The 21,316-nt window shown below is 39.2% G+C and overlaps 1 protein-coding gene and 1 pseudogene across 1 annotated transcript in view; both read right to left on the reverse strand.

The window, feature by feature from the left end:
• Nucleotides 1–21,316, reverse strand: part of TMEM132D (transmembrane protein 132D) — a 925,255-nt gene that overhangs the window by 749,833 nt on the left and 154,106 nt on the right. The window lies entirely within an intron of this gene.
• On the reverse strand, nucleotides 15,051–15,386 carry LOC118833398 (annotated as a pseudogene).

A 21,316-nucleotide genomic window follows, 5' to 3' on the forward strand; every position in this document is an offset into this window, starting at 1 on the left:
GGAATTTGGAACTCAAAGTTTTAAAATCAGATGTTCAAAAACAAAAAAGTTTTTGTATGCAACTAAAAAATAAGATACACAGGCAATGGGGCGTAGAAATTTATCTTGCCCTACAAGAAAGGAAGGGAAAAGGGGATGAGAGGGGAGGGGGGTGATAGAGGGGAGGGCTGACTGGGGAACAGGGCAACCAGAATATAAGCCATCTTGGAGTGGGGGGGGAGGGCAGAAATGGGGAGAAAATTTGTAATTCAAACTGTTGTGAAAATCAATGTTGAAAACCAAATATGTTAAATAAATAAATTGCATTAAAAAAAAAATTTTTATTGAAATTTAGCATTTTCTTTAATTATGGATTTTAAAATTATTTAAAAATCATTATTCTGAGAAGGGGCCCATGAGCTTCACCAGATTGCCAAAGGGGTTAAGGAGAAACCCTGACCTAAATCTTGAAGGAACTACAGGGACTGTCGAGCCAAATCCCCTATAAAATATTTCCGCCTTAGTTTTTCCATATGTAAAATCAATATTATAATAATAACTCCTATATCACAGGGTTGTTATGAGATTCAATTGAGATGATAAGGTAGGGAAGCAGTGCAGTGGAGAGAACTCTGAACTTGGAGTTAGGAAGACCTGAGTTTGAATCTTGCCTCTGACAATTCCTGGGCAAGCCACTTAACTTTCCATGATCACTTTTCTCATCTGTAAAATGAGGCTAATAAAAATGGGGCTGTCAATTTCCTGGTGTTTCTGCTAAAGACAACTGGCAAAATGTTCAGGTGTTTTTATGAGAGCACCAGGGGCAAGTTCCAGTGCCTGGAATGAATCATGACATAAGCAAACATTGACTTAGCTGCAAATAAAATAATATTGAAAATAAAGAAGTAACATGGTATAATACTAGATGGGCCAGAAGACCTGGGATAAAACCCTGTTTCAGAAATTTACTAATTTTATGACCTTGAATAAATAACTTAACCTCCCTGGGCCTCTATTTCCCTATCTGTAAAATAAGGCACATGGGACTCAGTGGATTCTAAGGTCCCTTCCAACTCCACATCTATGATAAGACAATATTTCATGTTATGGATTAGGAAATATACCCACTCAGAGAGATTAAAGTATTTGCCCCAAATCACAGAGATAGCTAGCATCACATTAACTATGAGAGAGAGATGGAGAGAGAGAGAGAGAGAGAGAGAGAGAGAGACAAAGAAACAGAGAAGAACAGAGACAGAGAGAGACAGCAAGAGAATGGGTTTATGTCTAGGTTGGGCTTGTCATGCATAGTCATAGGGGTTATAAGTTGAACCCAGTTATGTTGGAAGTGCGACTTGAACCCAACTCACTTAAATCCAGAGCCACACATCATGCTTCCCCTGGTAGGTACTTAACAAATGCTTATTAATGTAGCAAGCGGACCTGGGACTATCTTTTTAACTCTCACCTGTTGGTGGTGACCATCCTTTGGTGGTCAGTGACTACCCATGACTCATGAGCTCCCTCTAGTAAAATCACCTTGAAAAGTCAGTAAGTGGAAAGAATTAAATCAAAGCAAAGACATTTACTCAAGTGGCAAAACATGAACAGTGATAACAAAATATTCCTGCTCTACTACAAACATATACAGCCTTGGTGGGAAGTGTGGGTATATCCAAAGAGTTCCCTTGTAAAGAGGTACATATGTACAGACTGAGGCAACCGACACCTTGGATGCTGCAGGATCCCACCTGTCTTCTCCTTAGAATGTTCTCACGATGCTTCCCTGGGCAAAGAAGACTTTACTAGGTAAGTCCACCAGATTTCCTCTCTCCACAAGCCTTTTTCTGAAATGTTCTACCACAGTCAAGGGCATCATCATCATCCTTCCATTCACACAGGTTCACAAGTTCAGAGTTATCTTCGACTACTCACTTTCACACAACCAACTTATCCAATCAATTTCCAAATCATGTTAATTCTATCTCTAGGATATTTTATCCATCAGTATCTCACTCTACTCACACAGTCATCACTCTAATTCAGGCTGTCATTGGCTCTAATTTGGACTGTTTCAATAGCCTACCAATTGGTCAACTTGCTTTAAGGAACTCAATTGATCTGTATTCCCCATTTCTCTCTCCCCCTCTCCCTCTCCTTTCCCTCTCTCCCTTCCCCCCACCTCACACATACGTTGAATTGAATTGATATGGGAGAAGGGATTCTTGTTCAAGTCTGTAGGTACTGTGAGTGTTTAAACTGGCTTCTTCTATTCTTCTCTCTGCCCCACCCCAGAAAAATCTATTACACAGGAGAAAGGAACCACTCAGTAATCTGTACCTTGAATCTAGTTTTCAGAGTAATCCTGAGGATTGGTATGCTATACCTTTGGTTTTGGGAATTGGTACTGAGCAGAACTGAACTCAGTTAACTCCATCCCTTCTTTTAAGTGATTTAAGATTCAAATCAAATGCTGCCCTCTAAGGTAAACTTTCCTAGTGCCCATGATGCTAGAGTCTTCCCCTCTAGGGCTACCTTGTAATTATTCTGTACATATCCTGTATGTATATATTGTCTCCGTGGCAGCCAGGGGGTGCAGTGGATAGAGTGTCCAGTCAGGAGTCAGGAAGACCTGAGTTCAAGTGTGGCCTCAAACACTTATTAGCTATGTGACCCTGGCCAAGTCACTTAACTTTCCATGATCAGTTTTCTCATCTGTAAAATGATGCGGAGAAGGAAATGGCAAACCATTCCAGTATATTTGTTAAGAAAACCTGAAATGGGGTCATAAATCAGACATGACTGAAATGACTGAACAATAACAATATATTGTCTCCACTAACCCAATGTGAGTGCTTTGAGAGGAGGGACTATTTGTGCCTTTCATTGTATGTCTAGATGTTAGCACAGTATCCAGCATACAATAAGTGCTTAATAAATGCTAGTTGCTTGACTTCTTGATATCCAATGAGACAATGACAGAACCATGGCAAGCAGAAAACAATTTCAAGGGCAAACACAACGCAGCTGAGAACTGACCAAAAATGTCTTATGATTAATCATAAAAGCAGTTGTGGGGACTCCCCCTCTTGATAGTCTATAGCATGCCTCCATCCTGCAATTAATTCTATGACATCTGTTCAGCCAATAATGCTTTATATTGATCAGCTAATACTTTACAAGCTAATGATATTGAATGACTCCCTAGCTCATCTTTGAAAAAATATAATTTAAATAGCTTCGGCTATAACATTTTTGCTTAATTCCAAGAAAAATCAATGAAATCAGCATTCTTGTAGCTAATGGGAAGGAAGGAAGGAAGGAAGGAAGGAAGGAAGGAAGGAAGGAAGGAAGGAAGGAAGGAAGGAAGGAAGGGAGGGAGTAAGGGAGGGAGGGAGGAAGGGAGGGAGGGAGGAAGGAAGGAAGGAAGGAAAGGAGGGATGAAGGAAGGAAGGAAGGGAGGAAAGGAGGAAAGAAGGAAGGAAGGAAGGAGGGAGGGAGGGAGGGAAGGAAGAAAGGAAGGAGGGGAGAAAGGAAGGAAGGGAGGAGGGACATAAGGAAGGAAGGAGGGAAGGAAGGAATGAAAGAAGGAGGGAGGGAGGGAAGGAAGGAAGGAGGTAGGGAGGGAAGGAAGGAAGGAAGAAAGGAAGGAGGGAAGGAAGGAAGGAAGGAAGGAAGGAAGGAAGGAAGGAAGGAAGGAAGGAAGGAGGGAAGAAAGGAGCAGAGTCTTCCTATCTTTCCCAGGCTGGAAGTATAAGGGCTACTCTATTGCATTATTGATTTGCATGAAGTTTTGACCTGTTTGGTTTCTGACCTGGGGTGGGGAATTCAACCCTCCTCAGGCAGTTTGGTTCTCCACTCCACACCCCCAACCAGGGACTCACCATATTCATCCTGAACTTAGTGGGGACACTTAATCAGTTTAGCCTATTGTACCCCAGAACTACTGAGCTCAAAAGATCCCCTAGCCTCAGACTCCTTGGCCACTGGAATTACAGTCATGTACCACCTCTCCTTCCTCTTCATGTTTGTTTCATTGATAGTCCTCTGTGCCTGAAATGCACTCTTTCCTTACTTCTACTTCCTATAATCGTTACTTTCATTCAAATTTCAGTTAAACATCACCATTTTCCCAAAGCCTTTCCTCATCTCTGTAACTGCTAGTGACCTCCCCAGCAAAATTATCTTGCATTTATTTTCTACATGTTTTGAACATACTTCTATGTGCATGCATGTGAATACATATGAATATATGTACAGGGTGTTCCTCAAGTCTGGACACATAGGCAAAATGCTTATTTTCAAGAAATGAAATGAATGAAATTTTCAACATTTTATTTAATTGGAATATTAACAAATAATATCTTCACTATGATTTCCATCATTTGTGATGCAAAGGTTGATGCATTTTGCAAGATTCACGTGAACTGGATGCACTAACTCCACATTGCTGTCAATGTTGGCACATTCACTTTTTATGCATTCAATCAAGTGTGTTGCATCTGTGATTATCATTGAGTGTACCTTCTCCTTTAGCATACCCCAGAAAAAGAAGTCAAGGGGGATAAGGTCTGTTAATCCAAATATTTGAAAACATGCATTTTTGCCTATGTGTCCAGACTTTAGGGACACCCTGTATATATGAAATATATGTGTAGATAGGAGAGAGAGAGATAGAAAGAGAAGGAGAGAGAGAGAGAGGAGGAGAGAGAGAAGGAGGGGGAGGGGGGAAGGGGGAAGGGAGGGAGGGAGAGAGTCTCTTCCAATAGAATATTAGCTCCTTCAGAAGAGAGACTTTTTTATTTTTGTCATTATATTGCCAATGCCAAGCATAGTGTCCATCCATTACAATAGTGCCTGGCACATATTAGGTATTTAATAAATAAATTCTTCTTGATTTGTCTGGCACATAGTAGGTCCTTAATGCCTATTGTCTTGACTTGTCTGGCACATAAGAGGTACTTAATAAGTAACTGGTGATGATTTAAGCAATAATTTAAATTTCTAGAGGCAAGATGAATTTTGAGAGAAAAGTATTTTCTTCTTTCAAACTCTCCATATATTTCTGCAATTTCTACAGCCTAAGTGCCTATAGTTACATTCTAACTCAATACCACTCATTCCTCTATCCCTAACTACCACTTACTGCCCTCTCAGAGGTTACTTCTTAGCCAATGTCACAGCAGAGCAGGCACAAGAGATTCACCCGGTCACGCTCACAACCCTCCCTAATGCTCAGCTGACTCAGATTGGAAATGCATTTAAAAGAAGATTTGAGTTCAGTCTCCATTTACCAAGCATTACCCCCAAGCATTTGACAGCTTTTCTACCCACAAGAAAAACCACCTGATTTTCTCATGGAGGCACCCTCAAGAAAAATAAGACTGTATCAGAAATATCCTGGAGCTATGGAAAGAAATTTCCATCTCGAAAAAAAATCCAATTCATTTTTCTCCCCTATCTATTATTTTATAAAAGAGCCCAAAGTTGTAGTTGAACAGAAAATGCATGCAAATTGTGCTGGATTAATCTGGAAAAGAGAGATTTTTGACTAGTAAAAATGTTTTAGAACAGCAATGCAATTGGGGAAGGAGTTGAAAAGATTTGGGGTTAGAAATGGAAAGGAATGGGGAGCTAGGTTGTACAGTGGATAGAGCACTGGCCCTGGAGTCAGGAGAACCTGCATTCAAATCTGACCTCAGATACTTACAAGCTATGTGCCCCTGGAAAAGTCACTTAACCCCAATTGCTTCCAAAAAAAATAATGGAATGGAACACTAACCCACCAAAGAAATTACAAATAAGAGGAATGCAAAGAAATATGAGAAAACTTGTATGAATTGATGCATAGGGAAGTAAACAGAACTTGAAGAATAGCAATAATAATGTAAACAAAACATTAAAAAGTATAGTAGATGGAGTCCCAGGCCCCAAATCAGGAAGACCTGAGTTCAAGCCTCAGACACTTACTGGCTATGTGACTCTGGGCAAGTCACTTAGCCCTGTTTGCTTCAGTTTCCTTATCTGTAAAATGAGCTGGAGAAAGAAATGGTGAATCATTTCAGTATCTTTGCCAAGAAAACCCCAAATGAGATCACAAAGAGTTGAAAGTTACTGAAATAACTGAACAATAAGAAAGAACTTCTATTAGTTTTAATGATTTACCACAGACCTAGAAGACAGATGATAAAACACAACTCTCTCCTATAAGTAGAGGAGACAGACTACAGGTGCAGAATGGAGAATACTTGGTAAGACATGGTGCCATGTTGGTGAGTTTTGTTCAACTGTTTTCCTGTCTGACAAGTGAGGGTTTAGTGAGGGGGTGAGATATTTGGAGAAAGAGCTGTGATAGGAAAACAAAAGACACCAATAAAGTTTTAAAAAATTAAAACAATATAGTCCTTCACAAGCTTATAGTCGTTGTTTGTGGGGGGTGGGGTCCAGAAAGACAAAATTATTATCATTACTATAACACAATGCTTTGTATAACCAATTAAAATCACATTTGATCAGGTCAAAGGATATGATTAAGTAGTTCTGAAAAGAATAAAAGCAAGCTAGGAGTACCATATTTTTAAAAAATATTCCAAATCACTAATAAGAGAAATGAAAATTAAAACAACTCTGAGGTATTACCTTATATCTATTTAATTGGCAAAGATGACAAAAAAGAAAATAGTGATCGTTAAATTAGTAGATCTGTGAATTGGCTCAACCATTTTGTAAAGCCACAGCGAATGGCACTCAAAAAGTAATTAAATTGGGTATATCCTTTAGCAGGCCACACCACTAACAGAGTTCTACTCCCAAGAGATAAAACAACAGAGGAAAAGGACTCATAAATAGAAAGAAAAATTACAACAGTACTTTTTGTAATAGCAAATCATGAGAAAGAATATGGGCACCCATAAAGTGAGGGTGGGCTTAACAAATCACACATGAATGTAATAGAATATTATTTCACTGTAATAACAATGAAAGGATCCAATTTAGAGAAACCTGCAAGAATTATATGCATTGATTCAGAGTGAAATGAGCAGAACCAAGAGAATAATTGATGTAATGACTATACTATGATAAAGAAAAACAGCTATGAAGGACTTAAGAACTTTGGTCGATGTAATAACTAATCATGGCTTTAGAAAACTGATGATGAAGCATTCTTCTCATCTTCTGTCAGAGAAGTGATGGGCTAAAATTTAAGAATAAGATATACATTTTTCAGATACTATTAATATGTTTGCACTTTTTGTGTTTACTTTACTATATTTAGTTGTAAAAAGGAAGAATTTTTATTAGGGGGAGGGGGTAGCTGTATGGAGAAGTTGTAGAGAGAGAGGAAAAGAAAAGAAAAGAAAAGAAAAGGAAAAAGAAAAGAAAAGAAAAGAAATGAAAAGAAAAGAAAAGAAAAGAAAAGAAAAGAAAAGAAAAGAAAAGAAAAGAAAAGAAAAGAAAAGAAAAGAAGAAACAGAGTTTTAATGAAGCATTTAAAGGAAGAAACCAGAAATAAGTTCAGAAAGGGGCAGGGATAATCACAGCAATATTGTTTTTTAATTGTCTGTGCTAAATTGAATATATATATTAAAATATAATAATAGAAATTCACATTTTCATGTTTAAAAATATGATCTCAATAATGAACCTACCCAATATATGTCCATTTAGGTTAAAATGAATCAGCTCATGGTCCACCCAGCACAGCATTTTTTAAAATATCATTATCATTTCCCATTAATTCTCTATAGAACCATCCTTAAAATATAATTATTTTTAAAACTTTTATTTTATAAAGGCCATGAAAACCAGAATTTTGCTAATACTTAAGGTTGAGTATAGCCTTAAAACACAGATGGCCACGTGCCCTAGCTATCTCCACACTAATAAAACCCCAATCTTTTGGTTTTGTTGGTTGATTTCTATCCACAGTATGACTGAGTTTATATTTATTATTTGTTGATCATTAGTTAGACCTTATATTCTAATATTCTAGTGGGTTAGAGATCTCCTCAACATGGGCCCACCCTCCAACAACACAGGTATAACCCATTAATGCCTTCTCAACCTGTGCATGTCTCCCATCCATATTCTCACACCAGTTCACCGTCTTGGATCAACCCAACATGAGGTGGGCATTACTTGAGTTTCTTTACTTGATTTCTCTTACATTGCAAGGATACCAGTAGAATACATGGGTTGCCCACACTTTGATCTCACCATCTTCTTTTTTGATCATATACTACTTTGATGACTTCCTTTACAGGCTCCTCCTAACACCATGACCCCAAGGTGCTGTAACCTTCCCAGGAATGACAGCTCCTGAAATTACTTGCAGATTCTAAATCATCTAATGGGGTCAAAGGATACCATTTAATGGGATAAGAATTGTAGATGTGATTTCACAGGTATAGGAAATTCCAAGTTAGGAGACTCCTTCTACTAAAGTTGGCTGGAAATCTTCTAGTTACCTAGAGCACTGAAAGGTTGTGACTCATCCAGGGTCGCACAGTAAATATATGGAAGAGTTGGGACTTGAAGCCAGGTTTTCCTGGCTTTGAGGCCTAATCTCTATCCACTATACTGACTCTCTATCTACCATAGAACATGTTCACTTAAATTAAAAGTCAGAGCTATGTTCCAGGTGAGCTGTTTTCACTGAAAAAGATCCAAGTTTTACTGAAAAGGAAAAAGATGGTATGTATAAACAGAGTTTATTGAACCATGTGCATTTTATGGAGGTAAATTTGGCATTTCACACAGAAAGTTGGATTTAGAAGACAAGATAAAATTAGTGAAGAATCAGTGATGATAAAGAAATTTGCCTTTTTCAGAGGACTCATTTGTGAGCACAGTCTATCCTCTGACCAACTTTTTAATATTGATGAATCTCATTGATTGTAGATAAGGGGTGCTGAAATCAGCTAGAACTAGATTTGTAGAACCAATTGTTAAATTTTCAGAGTGAGGATTTACACCTTGGAAATTGGCAAATGCTACAAATCAGGGCTTGATTTGTGGTTTTGTTGGTTGTCTAGACTTAAGAAAGTGATAGAGAAAATGTTAATACTACAAATTCAAGTGAGTTGCATTTAGTTTTCTTTTTCTAGAAAGCCAGTTGTTAATCATTTACCAGCACACTACTGACTGTAGTGATATGTTACAGTTTCAACCCCGGAAAGTGCCATTAAATCAAATTTTCCATTTGATGAATTTAAGTAAAATAAGGAGAGAGTATCTTCACTAAAGTTATGCCTCATAATAACTTGAAGGGGACTCTGGTTATCAAAGGCTATGACAGCAGAGTCTAAACTCTGACAAGTTCTATTAAGTTATAAAAGCTTTGAGTATTCACCTGGAGATAGATTGAATTGATGTAAGAGAGTCTCATTACTGGACTGGCCACAAGGTTATGAGTCATCTTGGCCATAACAACCTGTAAATTCTATTAACTAATCCTTTTTTTAAAGTCATCTAAGTTATAAGGGCTATAATCTATGTTTGTGAAGAAAGAATATGTGCCAAAGAAATTATAGATCATCAAAATAGTTAAGTTTGAAAAAGGGCCACAGTCTTTACAAATGCATGAAAGCACAATATTTTATAGATATTAGGTACTTAATGAGTGGTTGTTGAATTATTGAATGTGCTCATGCATATCAGGAAAAGGCGTAGTTGTGGGAGGGGTTGTAGAGAGTGATGATGATACAAAAAAGGAAAGAAAAGAAGGAGTTTTAATGAAGTATTTTAAAAAACAAAGAAGAAAGCAGAAATAAGTTCAGGAGAGGGCAGGGGCAAGCAGGGCAATATTTTGTTTCCATAAAATAATCCTGAAGTGGCTAAAAATGTTCTCATCCTAGAGATTTCAAAGGTAGCAACACACATCTGCACATTTTTTAATGATAATGATAGGATTGGGGTAGGGATAGTGATGATGATGGTGATGATGATGATGATGGGGGATAAGGATGGGGTCAAGATAGGGATAAAGGTAGGGATTGGCATGGGGTAAGAATAGGGGTAGGAAAATGGTAGGGGTAAGGAGAGGGATAGGGGGTAGGAATAGGGATAGCAATAGGGGAGGGATAGAGTTAGGGATAACTATAGGGATAGGGGTAGACATAGGGATTGGGGTGGGGAGAATGGTTAGGGATAAGGATAGGGATAGGGGCAGGGACAGAAGTAAGAGTAGGTGTATGGAGAGGGGTAAAGGTAAGAAGAGGGATAGTGGTAGAGAGGATAGGAATACAGAGGGATAGAGATAAGCTAGGGATAGAACTTGGGGTAGGGAAAGGAGTAGGGGAAGTGGATAGGGATAGAGACAGGGAGAGGGGAAAGGAAAGGTAAGGGGATGTAGAGGAACCTCATTTGTGATTTCATTTTTATCGGAAATTCCTAGGTCAGGAAACTCCCTCTACAAATGCAGTTCTGCTCCTTCTCTGAAACTTTGAATCCTAGAGTACTCCCTAATGCACTGAGCAGTAAAGTCACTACTTGCCCAGTCTGAATCAGAGGCAGCCCTTGAACCTGCGTCTTCTTAGTTGCTGGGTAAGATCTCTATCTCCTCTACCATGCTGCCTCTACAAGAAACAACCTCATGCATCATATGGATGAGGATCCCTCCTCCTCCTCCCAAATAGTCCATATTATTTTTTAACTTTACAGATGAGAAAACTGATTTTGATAAGTCAAGTGACTTATCCAGTGAGTCTTTGCCAGAGGTGGGATTTGAATCCAGGTTTTCCTGACTGATTCTCTCATTCTATCTGGTAACAAAATCTGCCCTTGCCTCTGTGAAGGTCACGTGTCCCTTTACACTCTATAGGAAATACTGGACAAATTGTATTCACATGAGATAGGAAATGGGATGCAAGCTGCCAAGGCAGGGCCATCCTGTTAGTGATACAGAAATCATGAATAAATTCTCAAGCAGTGCTGATGGCAACAATGGGCATGACTTTTTCTGGAGGATAAGAAAACCACTTGGAGAAGACCTAGGATTTAACCATTTATTTTGCAAAAGGCTGCTGTCACACAGCTTCAGGCATTTATGTGGCTTCCTTTATGAGAAGGAAGAAAATGACCAGGAAGCAAGTTGGCATTGGGGATTTTTTGAGAAAGCACGATTCAAGACCATTAGTGGAGAAACCATTCAGCCCCATGTCTTACACCTTTCACACTGTGCATCTAAAGCTAATTCTAGAGCTTATCCTAATAACTAATGCTAATGATAATGACTGAGTTACCAAGAAAAAATAGGAGACAATATAGTAGTGTTAGAGTACTGGCTTTGCAGCTAGAAAGACCTGGGTTTGAATCTCATCACCAGCTCTCACTAACTGTGACTCTGGGATACATCCATTACTTAACCTCTTTCAGTCTTAAACTCATCATCTACAAAATGGGAATAAGGCTTTCTGTAGTATCTGCACAAACCTTATGGGTTGTGCGAAAGTTCTAATGAGATCACGTACACCCCCAAAATGAATATGACCTGGTTTAGATCAGAACCAGGGACTGGACAGTTCCTCTCTCATCATACATACACACCCTTCACTTTCCACATTTCTCATGGACTGATAATCAAATCTGCATTACCTTTGCTAGTATGAAGGGTGTGACAATGTCCCATCTTTATGGCTCTAACTCATATTTCCTAAGATTGAGATTTCTAAGCTGCCTACGCTAAGGTACCCTTACTTGGGGAACTAAGCTGGGGGACTACCCAGCTACCACTCTCTGGTACCTCATACCTAGCCATGTCAGCTCTAACCCTCTGGTGTCCTATAACCTACTCTTTCATTGTTCTCCTGAAAATCCTGCTCTGCTGTTTACAAACTAACCTCCGTATTAAACATTTCTCGCTAGAAAATGCAAGCTCTTTGAAGACAAGGATTGTGTCTTTGTATTCCCAGAACTTACCATAGTATTTAGGTTAGCATGTGGGGATAGGGACCAGACCTATGACTTCATTGATATAGAGAACTCTCAGATGAGGAAATTTGGACTTCTAATGCAAGTTGGCACTTTCTGGGATTCTCGGTAATTCAAACTGTTTATATTTATATTTAGTTGTTTGCATGTTGTCGCGCACCCATTAAATTGTGAACTCCTGGAGAGAAGGGACTGTTTCCCTTTTTTGTATCCCCAGTGCTTGGCACAGTAACTGGCAATAAACTGGTAAGAAATACCTGTTGACTTGACTTGTCAACTCTGCAATTTATAGTCTTGAGAACTGCCCAGAGTAGAGGTATCAAACATGTATGTACCTCCAGACTGCATATGATCCACAATACCCCAAAACCACACGAAACTTAGACTGGTGCCCAAACCAGATTAAAACGTAGCTCCTTCCTGATTTTAATGTTTTGATATATTCATGAAAAAGAAATGTACAAACATAAGTGGTGTTCTGAGTCAATAAGTGGCTTTCAGCTGTCTTTATGTAGGGTTCAATGGCTCCCATTTCTATTTGAGTTTGACACCAGTAGCCTAGGCATCAATGACTTTCCCAGGGTCATATAGTCAGTATGTATCGGAGTCATGTCTTGAACCCAGATCTTTTCTCTACATACCACATTTCTCCTTATATCACATAGTAGGTGTTTAATGAATGTTTGACGAATTGAAAATTTCAACTGAGTTGAAAGTGCTTCGCAAACTTTGAAGCACCTTGTAGCTATCAGATACTGTGATGTTCAGAGTTTAACCATGCAGATTCCCTACTGAAGTCCTATTTTGATGCCTTCTAATAGAATAAAGGTGACCTTAGGTTCTTGAAGCTCATGCCAAGCTGGAAAAGCTTCGAGCATAGACCTGGCACAGGTCTGCTGCCTAAAGTTCATCTGAGTTCAGTACGGAAAAGATTTAGCACCAGAACTTTGGCCACCAGGCAGTGGGATCTCTCAGTCATGGCAACTCACAAAAAAGAAAACATTTAAAAGCAGCCCCTGCAGGCTGGATAGGCCTCTGCTACTTCTCCAGTGATGGTGGAAAAGCAGAAGAAAAAGGGGCAGAAGATACTAAGAATCACACAGTTTTCTGACTGTCATCAAACATAAACTTAATTGTTGTAAGTGTGAATGTGGGATCATCGTCCAGGAACTAAGTCAGATTTATATCCATATTCTTGCTATAAAACATGCAGGCACAGGCCTCCAGAATGTCAGGTGAGTTCTCCATGGAAAGATATTGGGCAAGAATCATATGGAATAAAAGTACCTGACTGGCATTGGAGGGCCTGGAATCTGGGCCAGCGGAAGAAAATCTCATAGTCATGAAAACATTCACTCATCCAAGTTTACAAGTAATGCTGCAAATAATTTTAAATTATAAGTTGCTTTGTTTTGCCAATATACACATACCCTAATGAGCCAAGTATAGTGAGTATGCATTAACACACACAAATGTTTGTTCTGCTGGTCCCCAGATGACAGACCTATGAGCAGTAGGAATTACAGAGAGGCAGATAAAAGCTGGATGTAAGGAAACATTTCCTGACAGGTAAAACTGAAGAAAGAAATGAAATGTGCTTCTTCGTGAATTAATAATAATAACCGTAACAATAGAATTTCTTTAATGCTTTCAGTTTTACCAAAAATGGTCACAAAAATCTAATAAGATGGGTACTGCTATTAGCCCAATTTTACAGATGAGGAAACTGAGGCTGAGAGAGGTTAAGTGATTTACCCAGGGTCTTACAGCTTATGTGCTTATGAGTCAGGATTTGAATTTAAATCATCTTCCTAACTCTTAAGTTCAAAACTTCATTCACTGTTCCACCAACTTAAATTAGATGTCAAATCTGATAATTCTATATTATGAACTATCAATGCTATGTATTATAGATAACAATGATAAATGATCATTGGTCTAGAATATAGATATAGATATATATAGAGAGAGACTCATATATAATACATAAAGAGAGAGAGGAGAGAGGAGAGGAGGAAGGGGAAGATGAAGGGATGGGAAGAGAGGAGAAGTGAGGGGAGGGGAGGGAAGGGAAGGGGAACAACACTGAGGAAATGGATAAAAGAGAAGTAGCTTTGGAGCCAGGAAGACCTGGGTTCAGGACCCATCTCTGAGACACACTGACTTTGTGACCCTGGGTGAATTATTTAATTTCTCAGTGACCAGGCAATTCTCCAGTTGCAGAAAAGGTGATGATCTATATTGTTAGAGGGAGTTTCTGCATTCTGGAGTTTCCTATATCAGTGAAATCAGAGGTCGAGGTCCTATCTCTATCTTAATAGCAGGATAAATAGTAATTTGTGCTCAGTTTCTATCTGAAAATATCTAAAAAGAAGAGAAGAATGATATGAGTGATAATAAGAGTAATAAGAAGGAAGGAAAGAAGGAAGGAAGGAAGGAAGGAAGGAAGGAAGGAAGGAAGGAAGGAAGGAAGGAAGGAAAGGAGGGAGGAAATAAGAATTTATTAAGCATCTACCATATGCCAAACACTCTAAGTGTTTTGCAGATATATATGTATGTGTGCATGTATATATGTGTATATATATGTATATATATGTATACATGTATATACACATACATGTGTGTTTGTATATGTATGTATATGCATGTATATGTATAATATAATGTGTATAATAACTGATATTCACATATAATTTAAATTTATTATTTTATAATAGAGGATACCCCAAAAAGTCTTAGTGTTGGTATAAATTATTAAAAGTTTTTTGAGTACCACAACAATGTTGTTTTTAGAGTTGGGGGGTTTTGGGGGGGACAGTTTGTGAGGCAATTGGGGTTAAGTGACTTGCTCAGAGTCATACAGCTAATAAGTGTCAAGTGTCTGAAGCTGGATTTGAACCCAGTTCCTCCTGACTTCAGGGCTGGTGCTCTATCCACTGTGCCACCTAGATGTCCCCATTTTTTTTTTTTAGGAAAAAAAATTATTACTTCACAGAATTTGGTTCTCCCTCCCTCCTGGGGGAAGAAGAGGATAGAAAGAGAAAATCCTCCCTTTTCCCCAAGGCTTATTCCTAGTTGGGGCCTACTTTGTGAATTGTCTCCCTCCAAGAGCACCTCCTGCAGCCAGAGTTCCTGGTCTTTCATACAAAGGTTTGAGCAAGGGCAAGTATTTTGGAATACTGCCCTTCCAGCCACTGGAGAGTCCTTGGAATTGGTACCTTGATGCAGGTCCCCAGTGGTTTTCCATTACCTTCAATGAGCACTTGGTTATTTGAATTAAACCTTGGTGTCATTCGGGGCCTAGGCATTCAGTGCCCCACATGAGGGCCTTCTTCCTCTGCCCCTTGATGGCCAGCAAGATCTGGTCTCCCACCTTGCCCATTCCAGTCTTATTGTAGATGTAGATGCATAGAGGGGGTAAGGTGGTATGCAGTGTTTCCTAGGGCACTACTGTCTATCACAAATACTCTTGTCATCTTCTGTATTGCTCCAAGGGCGTCCATGGTCCTAAAATAGCATTGCCTTAGTGCTCTGCTGACAAGGTTTAGAAGGGGCTCCCAAGGCCCTATAAAGAAAACCATAGGGATTCTAGCATAAAATCATCCATGTATTTACCATGTGTACATTAGGGGGTGAGCCCCTGGCCATTGGAGGCGATGCTGGCTCACCCCCTCTTATTATTATTATTATATCATCCATTTATTATTATACCCATTTATCATCATCATTATTATTATATCTCTTTTGCAAATGAGGAAACTGAGTCTCAGAGAAGTTAAGTGATTTCCTGGGGTCACACAACTAGTATCAGAGGTGAGATTCCAAACCACGTTCTTCTTAATTCCAAGTTCAGCTGATAACCATGGTAGTAGGCCCTACACACACACACGCACACACACACACACACACACACACAGTCTTCTCACAAAGGCATAGTGGGGATACTTTTATACATGTGGATTGGACTGGATGGCACCTGAAATTCTGTCTTTAATTCAGGGACACTACGTCATGCATGGACTTAGCTGTCTCTGTTAGCTCCAATCCTATGATTGAAATTGATGAGAGTCCCACTGTTCGGAACACAAGAGCGCAGAACTTCCATCAGTATCAATTGCCTTCTGGATCACAGAATTGGAACCCTCCAAGAAGTAAGAATGGGCATACCAACTCTGAAATTAACCAAATGAAAATGCAGTCTTTGTGCTAAGCCTCATTAAACATCCAAACAAGAATTCAAGCTGTTATTACTTCTGGGATAGCTTCATTAATCAATAAATCACAAGCATCTATTAAGCACCTACTATGCATTACTCATTATGCTTAGAGGCCTAAGATACAAAGACAAAAGTGAGCCATTTCTTCAAGGAATTTATATTCCATCATCTCCTCTATTAAAATAGCGTAAGATTTCATTAGTTTTCTTATACTGCTGAATTAACAGACTGGCATCACGGATAGAGGGCCGTACCCTGAGTCAGAAAGATGGGTTAAAGTCCTACTCCACGGTGCATACAAGCTGTGGAAATGAGGAAGTCATGTGACCTCTTAATATCACAGAAAACTCTAGGACTTGAAATTCCAGAGCAGTTGTTGATCTTCATTGGTAGAGGGAGTTAGAAGTACCAGTGAAATCACAGATCTAGCTTAAAACCAAAAAATTAAAAAAAATCACACTGACCCTGGAAGGTAGTTGAACCTCAGAGAGTTTGTGATTTGATCGAGACAGCTAGTCAGTGTTTGGATTTGAATACAGGTGCTCATGACCCTAAACTCAGCTCTCCATCCACTTAACTATACTTCATCTCAAGATCCTTTGACGTTCTAAAATAATACTATGTTCCTAGCAATACAAACAACTTTGTATTTTTGTCCTTAAATTAAGTAATAAAAAAGTACGGGTAGAAAAAAAGAATTTCAGTGACATAAATTTTAGGATGGGGTGTGGTGGCATTCCAACCAATTGGGGGAGGGGCACCCTTTATGTAAAGCAGCATTAAGCTTGGATGGGATCTGTTGACTTGGGTCAAGTCCTATTTCATGGTAATTGTTCATTAGTAATAAGAACATATTTCCTAGCTTTAACACCTCCTTCAAATAGAATCCTAATAAATTCAGCCTTTCACCTTCTCCCTTGAAGCTACATTTTAATTACCATAAAGAGGAAGAGGGAAAGAAAGGAGGGGAGCAGGAGAAGGGAGGAAGGTACAAAAGGGAAGGATAGAAAGATGTAAAAAGAGTGATGGGCAAAAAGGGTAGAATGGAAAGGGGAATAGGGAAAAGGAGAGAAAGAAAGGTAGAAAGGAGAAGGCCAGAAAGAAGGAAGGAGAAAGGAGGAAATGAAAACAGGAAAGAAAGGGGAAAGGAGAAATTTGGGAAAGAAAGGAAGGAAGGAAGGAAGGAAGGAAGGAAGGAAGGAAGGAAGGAAGGAAGGAAGGAAGGAAGAAAGAAAGAAAGAAAGAAAGAAAGAAAGAAAGAAAGAAAGAAAGAAAGAAAGAAAGAAAGGAAGAAAGAAAGAGAAAGAGGAATGAAAGGAAGGAAGGAAAAGGGAGAGGTGAAAAGAGGGAGAGAAAGGGAAAGAAGAAATGGGGAAAAGGAAGAGTAATAAAAGAGAGGGGAGGGGAAGAAAAAGGAGAAAGAAAGGGGGAAAAGAGAAGGGAGAGGGGAAAGAGGAAGGGGAGGGAGAAAAGAATCAAGAAGTGGTGTTAGAGAGCAGCTGAAAGTAGCTTAGACGAGTGGAAACCAATGAAAAAAAGCATTCCTTCTCTTCAATTCCCTATCTCAAAAACTGTCCATGTACCAGTGAGGCCCCATAAGACACATCAGCCCCAGACCCTAGACCATGCTCTCCTGACTGGTACAAAGGACAACAAAACCTGAGGGATTTTCTCTTACATACTTATCTAATTTTGCATCAAGATAATTAAAATTCTACATGTTTATGACTCTGGTTCCCTCCATGCATGTCTTTGCTACTCTTAGTCACACAGTTCCATCCCTAAAAGTACACCCATTCTTTGTAATCTTTCTGTCTGGTAAAAGATCAACCTTAGACTTTTTCTTAATGATAACAATAGCTAACATTTATATTTGTTTTTTTTTTTCAGTCGTGTCCAACCCTTTGGGACTTCACGGACCATACTGTCCATAGAATTTTCTTGGCAAAGATACTAGAGTGGTTCAACATTTCCTTCTCCAGAGGACTAAGGCAAACAGAGGTTAAATGACTTGCCCAGGGTCACACAGCTAGTAAGTGTCTGAGGTTTAATTTGAACTCAGGTCTTCCTGACTCCAAGCATGGTGCTCTAACCGCTGAATCACCTAGCTGCCTCAATATTTCTATAGCACCTACTACATGCCAGGCACAGTGCTAAGCACTCTGCAGTTATCTCAATTGATCCTTACAACAATCCTGGGAGACAGGTATTATTATCCCCTTTTTACAGATGAGGAAACTGAGGCAAGAGAGGCTAAGTGACTTTTCCAGAGTCATACATCTAATGAGTATCTGAGGTAGGATTTGAACTCAGGTCTTCCTGACTCCAGGCCCAGCCCTCTATTCATTTTACCACTTAGCTGAACTTTCTTCAGTGTTGAAGCACTGTTATTTTCCCACATAGACTCTCTCCCTTCCTTTCTCAAACCTGCACCCACTATCACCAAATCCGCCAATATTATAAAGAACTCTCCCTCCTCACTATTCCTTGCTAGCCAGTAGTTTTTGTCCCCCCTCCCCCAAGGCAAGGAGACCTTGCTCTCTACCAGGTACTAGGTCTAATCACTGCAATCAGAGACTGATTAAAATAATTTCAAGAAAGAAAATCCAGCTAAAGAGACGCTGGAGATAGATAGAGGCAAGGATAGGGTCACCAGAGAAGGCAAGAGAGCATGTCCAACTCACTACCCAAGTTATCATTTACAAAAATGGCAAAAACAAGGAAAAATCTAAAACTTGAAAAGAGCAGGAAAGGGCAGTCCCATTTCATCAGCGTGTAGACACTATCATTATTTTGGATTTTCACAGTGCTAAATGAATGCTGGGCTCAGGCATGCAAATGTCTTTCTTCTTACAACTTAATGTGTGAATGAAATAAAATGGCATACTTGACCATCCTGTAGCATAGTATTGGCCTGAGCCAAGAGAGCCCAGAAAATCATGGCAACTCATGAAGTAACATGTGTTAGTTACAAAGGATGGAAAAGTAGAGATAGGATCATAGGATCATGGGATTATAGAGCCAGAACTAGAAAGGACTTCACAGGTCATCTAGTCCAACATCTCATTCTACAGAGGAGGAAACTAGGGACCACACCATTTTGCATCTGCTACTCCACCTGGTTTCAACCCAATGGAATAAATACCCCCATTCTGGTTACTTCCTGGTCTCCCCTCCTATCTCCCCACTCTCCCGTCTCTTTTCCTATATTGTCTCCCCCTTTAGATTTTAAGATTCTTTGGGGGCAGGGACTGTCTTTCTTTTTTTCATTATATCCCCAGTGGTAGCACAGTGCCTGGGACACAGTAGGTGCTTAATAAATGGCTATGGAATTGGATTTTATTGGATTTGATCAGAGAAGTGAAATGACTTGCCCAAGGCCACCCAGGTGGTAAATACCAGTCAGTGTTTGGGCCTGTGTCCTCTTGACTCTTGATATGATTGAGAAACAACTTAAAAACAACAACCACCACCTCTTGATTCCCAAATAGATGCCTCTATCAGTGTACCATATTGCTTCCATAGTATCCATTGAAGAACTTGAAACTTTTTCTCAAATTAAGGTAGCATTTGCCTTGGTACTCATAGTCTTCATTGAGACAATGGGTGGGTACAAGGGAGGATGATAAAAACCATGTTGGAAAATTTGGATTGGAATCAACATTTAAAAAAAGGATAAAGGCCTCTGTGATGCTTGATGCCCATATATCATGAATATCATCTCTTACAAGAGAATGGAAAGACATTGGATAATAATAAATACTAATAAGTTGTTTGCTTTTTAGGGATAGGGAATAGACCTGTGATTTCCTTACTATAGGGAACTCCTAGGTGAGGAAACTACCTTTGTCAATACAGGCTGACACCCTTCTCTGCAACATATAATCTCAGAGAATTGTCTGGGACAGTGAGAGGCCAAGTGACTTGCTCAGGATGAAATAGCCCATGGGTGTCAGAGGTGGGACTTGAACCCAGGTATTACTAGTTCTGAGAGCAGTTGTCTATCCACTACACCAGGCTGTATTAATATTCACACACACATGCATTTTGACATTCAAACTTTACAGGGTATCCCTAAAGTCTGGACACAAAAGAAAATTGATGGCAATGTGGAGTATTGCATTGAGTTCATGTGAATCTTGCAAAATGCATCAACTTTTGCATCACAAATGATGGAAATCATATTGAAGATGTTATTTGTTAATATTCCAGTTAAATAAAATGTGGTTGAAAATTTCATTCATTTCATTTCTTCAAAATATGAATTTTTGCCTACGTGTCCAGACTTTAGGAACACCCTGTATTACAAGCTTCAAAATAATACCGTGAAATAGGTACTACATTATTCTGGTGGTGATAAGCACTGAACAACAACCCACCCACCCCCACTTCTCCCCTACCTGCACACACTAACAAATTGAGGGCATTTTAATTGACAGGAAATGACTGGATGCACAAGGGGAAGTAATTTCAGAATTTGCTGAGTTCATTCAGGCTGACTGTTTAGAGCAAAGGTGAAAACCAATACAAGAAATGATAGAGAAATTGACACTGGGATTGTGGCAGCTCTAATCTGGCCTGTTTAAACAAACCATAAATTCTGCATAATGGAAAATGGATCAAATTAAAGTCATTTATTCTATCAATGTAGCTCAGAGAAGACTGACATAGGAAAATCACCATGACAAAGAAACAAAGAAGACCCTCAGTCAGAAAATACTTGATCTTATTTCCAAGTGTGGATGCATGAGAGCCAAAGATAATGTTGGTTGAGAGCTAAGGATCATTTGTGAAACACAATGAAAATTACAAGCATTATTATCTCAAAGAAAAGCAAAAAGTCAGTTGTGGAGAAGATGAGCCTGTAAAGAACATGTCATGAGATCCAATTAATCCATATCATCCCACGTGCATTCATAGAAGAAAGGGGAAGGAGGACGACAGATACATGAAATGGAACAGATCAGCAAGAATCTCTATGGAAATCTATTCTCATAACAACAGGGAAATCAACACATTCTCAGTACACTACCTCTGTTGCTACCTTATGTATTTTATCTTTGTAAGGAAAAAATGACTAGACTTTATCACAGAAGCACAATAAAATGGTGCTGGAGACTGCCTAATTTTGGAAAAGCCAATGAATCAGTTTCAACTTTTCTCTGAAAGAGACAATTGGGAAAAAAAAG

This window comes from Trichosurus vulpecula, chromosome 1, assembly GCF_011100635.1.
Source record: "Trichosurus vulpecula isolate mTriVul1 chromosome 1, mTriVul1.pri, whole genome shotgun sequence".
Classification (NCBI taxonomy): domain Eukaryota; kingdom Metazoa; phylum Chordata; class Mammalia; order Diprotodontia; family Phalangeridae; genus Trichosurus; species Trichosurus vulpecula.